At 40.5% G+C, this 9,065-nt stretch overlaps 1 long non-coding RNA gene across 1 annotated transcript; it reads left to right on the forward strand.

The window, feature by feature from the left end:
* The first annotated feature begins 563 nt into the window (after nucleotides 1-563).
* Nucleotides 564-7,818, forward strand: LOC118403713. The gene is made up of 2 exons (XR_004829683.1): nucleotides 564-866; nucleotides 7,129-7,818. It is a non-coding gene; the product is annotated as an uncharacterized LOC118403713 (long non-coding RNA).
* Nucleotides 7,819-9,065: the final 1,247 nt, after the last annotated feature.

Below are 9,065 nucleotides of genomic sequence, written 5' to 3' on the forward strand. Positions count from 1 at the left end.
CTGTTCTAAACCCAGTGGGTATGAATGTATAATAAAGGTCTTCATTCACTAATAGGAGGCATCTACAGAAGCCCGTCTTCTGACCCAAAGTCGTCAACTGAACACTTGGCACAACTTCTACAAGTAGTTACGGGGACTAGTCCTACGCACCTCGTAATCGCTGGTGATTTCAACTATCCTGAAATCGACTGGGAACAAGAAACCTCATGTGCAAATGACGCTCACCCATCCCACCTTTTTCTTCGTTGTGTGCATGAAAACCTTCTGTACCAACATGTCTTCAAGCCCACTAGATACAGACCCGGTGAGTTACCGAACATTCTTGATCTAGTTCTGACAAATGAAGATGGAATGGTGGAAAACATTGAGTACTTACCTGGTATTGGACATAGTGACCATATAAGGCTGCAGTTTGAAACCAGACTATACTCCAAGAGAAAGGACAATCCAACACCAAGACTCAGCCTATACCGCGGTGACTACGTCAATATGGCTGCAGACTTATCCGGTATTGACTGGGACACCAGGCTCATGGACAAGTCCTTCGACGAGGCGTACAGTCACCCCATTCATACAGAATCACCGAGATATCTGGTAGATTGGGGGTTGAAAATCAGCGAGAGGGATCGGTGTACGGTAGCACCGTGGTACCGTGCGGTATCACAATCAGCGACACAGGTCGGTGATGATCGCCCCGTATCTTGGGGTAAGCTGATCATATATAGGTAATCAGGCGCGCTGTTCGTGACCCTACGGTTAGCTGGAGGTCACAACAGTCAACATGGCGGCTGGTTCGGAGGGTCTAGCTAGGACCTGGAAACTCTGTTCCAACTTTCAAGCATATTCCACGGAAACCAGTTCAACAGGTAGGTCTTGTAACGTTAATCCTGAAGCTTTGGTTTTCAATTTAATGATTAGATTGACGTGATCTTGGGGTCGGGAAACAGATGATGTTATCGATATATCGGGGTCCCCTCTTTCAACCTCCTTGGTAATAGTTAGTATAATGAGTAGTACTAGTAGCTGTATAGCCTGGCGTCCATACCAGGAGTGGCATAATTCATACTTGATCGGCAGTCTAACGGACTTCCCTGGAAAGACCAACAGTATTTTACATAGCTCTTTAGTTAAAATGTCAAGTATGCCAGTAAGGCACCATACATGTAAATGTCATCAATAACATGGCTAAAACGTTCTACTGTGGGACCAGATATAAGGTAAGGCATTTTTTTATTATTATTAATTTGACTGGAACTGCATCTAGCAATTGCATGCTTCAATATATATTGTGTGATTTTGTAGGCCTGTTAATTAAGGCACTGGATTTAGATATTTGCTTCTATAGTTCAGATTCTGAGATATTTTCCCAGTTTCAATACATATGAGTATATGACAACATAAAATCTAAAACCTGGAAAGTACTAGTAGTGTATACAGGGGGTTCCAGGATCTAGGAAAAGATGGGCTAGGCTTAAGGCAGGATCAGGCTACTCAATACTTTGGCAGGTACTAGTAGTAGTACCCTCCCCTTCTTATAGGGCTTATTCAGTCAGGTGCATGCAATGATCCTCCCCCTAGTAACTAAATGGCCACCATATCAATAGAGCGAAGTTGGCCGTTTTCTTTGTACCAGATTTTTACAGTGGGGCCCTCCGTAAAAATTGTGAATATGTCCCAAATAATGCACACTTTCCCTAGCTCGGGTACTGTCTGGATAGAAGTTTGCTCTGACGTTTGTGACTATATACGGTCGCTTCTCTGTTATTCCGTCTATAGAACCTTGACATCTCTCAAACATCTGGAATCGTTCAAATTTAGGAATAGGGCCCTGACTGGTCCCTACACAGGAGCGAATTAAGGAATGGGTTCAAGCACTCGTTGGGAACAGGCGTTCCAACACCAAAAACGCTCTCCGTCCGCTGGTGTTGAAACGCCTGTTCGACCGAGCACTCCAGAACCCATTCCTTAATTTTCTCATTGACTGATGTCACCACCAAAAGGTTTGCAAAAAAAAAAAAGCTGCAGGTCTCCAGATAGGTAGCAGAAGCAAACATATAGAAGCAAATTATCACCCGGATGGTATTGAGGCTACACTTTCCCAAGTGACTTTTAGTTTCATATTATATAATCATAATCACAGTGTTTTGCCTAGTGGTGGTGTGTTGGTTCTGCAAGTCACACAGTAAGATTTGTTTCACAATTCTCTAGCAAAGCTGCACGTGGGAATGAACATACGGACATACTTGGAGCTCAGCGGATCTAACTAGTTGAAATTTGATAATCAATGTGTATAGTACACAATTTGTATCTGGACAAGGCAATAAACTATGGGCTACTTTCAGTATCCACTGGGTACCCACTCCCATGTCTATGAAATGAAACAAAAAGAAGACTACAAGATGCTGACTGTGCACTCAAAATGGTCCTTTCTTGACACATGATAGTTCAGAAATAGATAGGGATTGCTGTGAAAAATGCTGCTATCTTGCTACCAAAAAGGATGTCTTAGATCCGTGTCAACTGTTGGTTCTGGGGCTGGGTATCGGTACAGCGTACCGGTACAAAACCGGTTTTTCTTATTGGACCAGTCCAGCAAAACCGGACCTGAAAAAATTAGGTGGACCGGATGTTGGACCGATTGGAGAATTAATCGATCATTTTATCAGGCATTCACACGTTTTGGCGCTTGCAGGTGGAAGGAAATAAGAAGAGTGAAGTAGGGTAGAGTTTATAGTAATTTCTACTAAGTTTTACAGCCAATCGCACAGGTGCAGATAGCGTTCTAGGATTTTAAAACGCCAGCATAAGTCTAATACTCCACCAAACAGATTTATTTGTTGTAAAATGTACCATTGGTATGAGTCATACTGAATTAGGTCCAGGTTGAGGTCCGGACCTGGACCTAATCCTCTGGACCTAAACCTGACCTGGACCTGAATTTTCTGTACCGGTACCCAGCCCTAGTAATTGGTTCCATCATAGCCTGCATGAAAATTCTCACCTCACCTCACCTCACCTATATATCCCTTGACCTCTGGATGAGTCGTTTGGGCACCATGACTGTTCCAATTGAAATCTACGGAATTGAAATTGTACAACGGCCTACAACAAATATGACTGCGCCATTACCAAAATCAATCGCCAGTTGAAAACAGTACCCTTTCCATTTTGCGTGCTTAGGTGAGGGTAAATGTACAGGGACTGGCACAAAAGAGGCATTTCTTGTTGCATTGGGCACGAAAAACTGACAGGAAAGAGATGATCACTGAGTTACTCGGGTCTGATTATTGATCTTATTCAAGTTTTAGAGGAAACAGTTGGAGTTTGATTATTAAACAGCAGCTATGCCAAAGGAGAAAAGGGGGAAGTGTACAGATTGAACATACAGTTTGATACACATGATGCAGATGGCAACTTGCACACAGAGACCTCTACAGTACACATGCCTTGCTGTCCAAAATATGATGTACTGCTATATATATAGGTCTGGACCTAGACCTGATCCTCTGTACTTGAACCATGGTGTCATCCTGACTGTGGTGTCATTGGTGACCCAGAACCCAGAGGTCCTTGGTTTTAATCCCCTGACATGCCACTGATGTTGTGCCCTTGGGAAAGGCATTTGACGTGGAAATGGGTATCTACATGTAAATGTTGTTAAGTACTTTAGTACATCCCTCTGATAAGAATTCAATGTTAAATGGGGCCCCAGTTTTTAAAAAGGGCCACACCTCATTCATGTTAAAGAACCCACCACACAGAGTAGGTGTATGATTGGTTACAAGAATACAGTCCAATGGCTGCACCTGCATGGGGCAATTCTTGTATTTGTTGCCTGAATAAGTGCTGCTTGGCAGCTACTCTAGACCCTTGCTATTTGCTTATGCCTGCCCTACCTATCGTAAGCTCCTCGGCTCCGAAGATATAGCTAGGCCTACCCAATATTGATAACAACATGTACTTGGATTTTCTGTACCTGTACCCACTGCTGTGCATGGCTGTACATATAATGATATGGTATCATACAACATGATGATATGCACCAAATCAGTTCTAATTGCTCCATCTATCTATGAGATGTTATAGTAGTATTGTAATATATGGCATATACCTGGGTTGCGATAACATTCAATACTGTAAATGAGACCGGGTGATAAGTTGCACTATCACAACAATCTTTATTGATACGACAAAAGTAGAGCGACTTTCGTAAAGTCTATCACATGCATATGAGGTTCTACTGTATCACAAGGGCCTCCATAAAATGCAGTTCACTTGTGCCTGGTCAAAAATTCAAATAATGGATTCAAACATTGTAATTGCTGTTGGTACAATTTTGTTAGAGGACACTTCTTGTCAGGAGTATTTTGAAACTTTGCGTTGAAACTTGTGTTTTCTCTGCTGGATATGAAATAAATGAAACACTGTCAGCACTGTGAACTCTGCATCACTCTCCATCCCAACCCTCCAGCCTCAGGCAATCCTACACTGTTACTCTTAGGCTGGTACTTGTGTGATTTTTCCCCCTTCTATATTTGCTAGCTAATAACTGGTAATACTTATTTAATCCTGTTCAATCTGGATCATTTTGTATCAAATATTGGTAGGGAGTGCCAAAACAGAGGGCCAAAGTACAACAATTCCCAGGCTACATTATTTTATTCAACGTCCTTGATCAGTGTCCTCAAAACTTGCAAGACATTCTGTACAGTGTGTTTTACATCTTCTTCCAACAGTGGAATATTTCAAACCTAGAATTATGGATCAATGTCAGTGTCATCAGCAACATTAATTATAGGCTCAAAGCAATGTAACACATTAGTGTGCCAGACAGTCTTTGTATTTGCCAGTTTGTTTACTAGTACCGAAGTATAACTCACAGTCTTCTTCTTCTTTAGTGTCATCGCTACACTTTTCTGCTCATTGCTACACTTTTCTGCTCACAGTACCACACAATAACTGCTTCCAAGAAGGTTAACCTCCTTGCTGCTTCCATCTTTCTTTTTCATATTTTTTTAATGGTGTCGTTAAATGCAAGGCTATTGTAGGCCACCTCTAGGGACTGAAGTAAGGCCATGTTGATGTATAGATGGGTATTGTATACTTTATCCACACAAGGAGTAACTGTACTTTCTGTGACTTTTGTATGATGCAGCAATTTTGATTGATTCTATGATTGCTTGCAGTAAGAAGCAATGTTGGAGCAGTGTCAGAACAGTCATAGCTGTAACTTTCCTGTAGGGCTGTGGACCTAAATACCTGTACTTGTATAGTCTGAACTGTACCTGTAAAATTGACGAGGTAATGGCCTGGACCTGTTCCTGTACCTAAACAAACTAAAGAACTTCAATATTGACATGGTTGTTAACTATCTTATACCTTTCAATGAAGTGGGCAGCACCTCCTCCTGTTTGAGAGAAAAGGTCACTTCAGCTTCAATTGTATTTGTGTTTATCTCTAGAATTGCATCTGTAGACGTTGATATGTGCATCTGTAGACGTTGATATGTGCATCTGTAGACAGCTGCCAGCTATACTGCATGGGTCCCTCTAATGGTTGTATCCAAAACTCTGAGTGACAGTAGTCCAAAACAGTGATTCTACTAGTTAATCATGGTTAATATTGACTGAAGGAAGCATGCGGATGAACCAGCACCTTATAACATAAGTTATAGACTTAATATTGTCAGGCAATGGCTGGAATTGTCTGAGGTGTCTAACCAGTAATGTACATATACATAATTGATGTGAGCGTCCAACAACAGATTGTTGGAGACTGTTGGAGGTGGGGCCTAACATTTTTTAAATTATATTTGCATAGCTTGATGATCTGTATACCAGGTCAGTACTAATCCAGGTAACATATGGATGGCTTGCTGGTCTGTTAATAATATCAGAGGTCAGTACTACATATGGATGGCTTGCTGGTCTGTATACCAGGTTAGTACTACACATATGGATGGCTTGCTGGTCCTTATACCAGGTCAGTACTACACATATGGATGGCTTGCTGGTCCTTATACCAGGTCAGTACTACGTATACGCATATAGATGGCTTGCTGTTCTGTATACCAGGTCAGTACTACGCATGTGGATGGCTTGCTGGTCTGTATACCACTGGTTAGTACTAGTACTACTACGCATATGGATGGCTTGCTGGTCTGTATACCAGGTCAGTACTACACATATGGATGGCTTGCTGGTCCTTATACCAGGTCAGTACTACGTATACGCATATAGATGGCTTGCTGTTCTGTATACCAGGTCAGTACTACGCATGTGGATGGCTTGCTGGTCTGTATACCACTGGTTAGTACTACACATATTGATGGCTTGCTGGTCTGTATACCACGTCCAGGTCAGTACTACACATATGGATGGCTTGCTGGTCCTTATACCAGGTTAGTACTACACATATGGATGGCTTGCTGGTCCTTATACCAGGTCAGTACTACACATATATGGCTTGCTTGCTGGTCTGTATACCAGGTTAGTACTACACATATGGATGGCTTGCTGGTCCTTATACCAGGTTAGTACTACACATATGGATGGCTTGCTGGTCCTTATAGTTATACCAGGTTAGCACTATACACTAACACAGTGACTATATAAGGATGGCTTGCTGGTCTGTATACCACGTTAGTACTATACAGGTAACATATGGATGGCTTGCTGGTCTGTATATCAGGTCAGTACATGTACAGGTATGAATAATCTATGGCTTGCTGGTCTGCATACCAAGTAAGTATTGTAAAGGTATGGCTTGTTGGTCTGTATACAAAATGTATACGGTACATGTAAGTACTGTACAGGTAAGACGTGCATGGCTTGTTGGTCTTGATACCCGGTAAGTACCGTACAGGTAATGTATGCATTGTTGGTCTGGATACCCAGTAAGGTACCATACAGGTGAAATTTATATGGTTCCTTGATCTAGTTAGACACCAGCTAAAGTACCAAACAGTTAATATTTGTTTTGGTCTAGAGAGGGGTTAGGTAAGGTACATGTATTTTATTGGTTCATCACATAATTTACAAGTATGAGAACAAGGTAAATGGTCTTGACATCTCCATGGGTGTTACATGTTTGACAATCACTGAGAACATTTTTTTATTTTTTTTTCAGTTCATTGATGTCTGGAAATGTGAACTGGCAGAAGTAGGGAAGCTGATTCCACAGCAGAAGATGAAGCTCATCATGCATCACTGCTGTCCGTTTGTATAGAGTCAACATCCTTGGTCTGACTGAAGACTACATGGCATATGGAAAAATATGACATTGTCAGGTAGATTGGTTGAACATACGGTGTCCTGATGAATTGTAGAATGTTTCCGAATAAGTCTCCTGACTAAAGCATATACTTGTCGTGAATGTACAATGTACATGTATTTTGTATTTATATGTAGCACAATAAGTCTGCTAATACTAAGTGTTATGTGAGTTTGCTTCTCCGATTGGAGTACCGCATATACCTGTATTTTTCGACAGTTTGATATGCAATTAAAAAAAAAACTGATCAAAACTAAACTACACCTGATAACTCTATTGTTTCAAATTTCTTTTGTGTGCAGTGTGTCCTAATTATAGGTTCATATTTCGATGATGCCTGAAAAATATACATCCTTGAATCTGTACATCTGCAATCACTGTATATATGTAAAAGTTTCGGACCGAATCTGTAAGCAGCTAGACCTACATTTGTGTATATAGCTACAGTACAATGTGAACTAGGCAGGATTTTCTTGAGGAAGGTGACAGGCGTTTAGACGTTTACCGAAATGTTGGTGTGAAATAAAGAAAGAGTTGACTTGTTAATAAAAGAGCCTGTCATTCATGCATTTTCATATCATAGACTCTGATTGGGCGGAATCATTTTGTTTTATTTCAAAGATATTGGTGGATTGGCCTATTGTCATCATTGATTCACTTTATCCATGTTATCTGTATTGTGTTTGTGAGCTTATGTGTATACATGTGTGTGGAGGATGGGTCAGATTACCTGACCTGATTCTGAAAGTCAAACAAAACTGAACAAAGTACAATATATCAACATTTTTATCCAGATATCCTAGTGGGCAAAAAGGGGTTGAATAAAGTAAATCTGATTGCCTCAATCAAATATGACATGACTCTCTTCTATCTGTACCTGTTGGTCCTGTTTTAGGACAATAAATTTCATACTTTCCTGACTTAACCATGAACTTGGTATCAGATGGAAAAAATTGTTCAACATTCAAATACATTTAACTATTGGTTTGACTTCAGAATCTTCTCACCAAGAAACCCTTGTTTAATAAACCCAAACGTGTCAACTAGACATTTTGAGGTTTCGGATCTGAGCTCAAACCTCTGGATCTAAACCTGGTACCAGTGTTTTGAAAACCTGCGGAGGTGAGTTGGGCGATGTCCCATGTATTAGAAACCACTGATTGCCAAGTTACCCCGTGACAAGAAACTTGATACTAATCCATGATAGCAATTTACATTATTACTTCGTAAGCATTTATGAATATTTCAGCCAAATTTGAAAGAAATACGATTCTAATACGAGACATGAAATCTACACCATCCATAGTCCGCATGCATTCTTCTGAGTTGATAGGAACCACAGCTGTACTGTAGTGCGGCATTCCTTATCATACAAATAATAATATTTAATTTTTCTTTCTGGTTAAAAACAAAACAACTCGCAACCGTTGTCTAATATCCTGATCCATCTGTGTTGCGTGAAATTTTGCTCTTACGAACGGTTATTATGCTGTAAGATGCTGAGTCCATTACTTGTCGATGTCATTAGTTTCCTTTACCTCAGAAAAGTTCAAACCCGGAAAAGACATACAAAAATGATGTCGGATTTTTATCGTGAAATAGAAATAAATTTCCATATAACTATGTTAAGGGTATTTCGACAGTATAAACACTTCGTTTGTGAGTGGTTACACTATATATTTTAACTTTGACCACCTTGAATACAATATATATCCTAACCCTAACCCCAGCAATTAGAGTTAGGGATTAAAGACTCATATCTCCACAACAAAGCATGCAATTTCAAAACAGAT

Source organism: Branchiostoma floridae, chromosome 16 (genome assembly GCF_000003815.2).
Source record: "Branchiostoma floridae strain S238N-H82 chromosome 16, Bfl_VNyyK, whole genome shotgun sequence".
Taxonomy (NCBI): Eukaryota; Metazoa; Chordata; class Leptocardii; order Amphioxiformes; family Branchiostomatidae; genus Branchiostoma; species Branchiostoma floridae.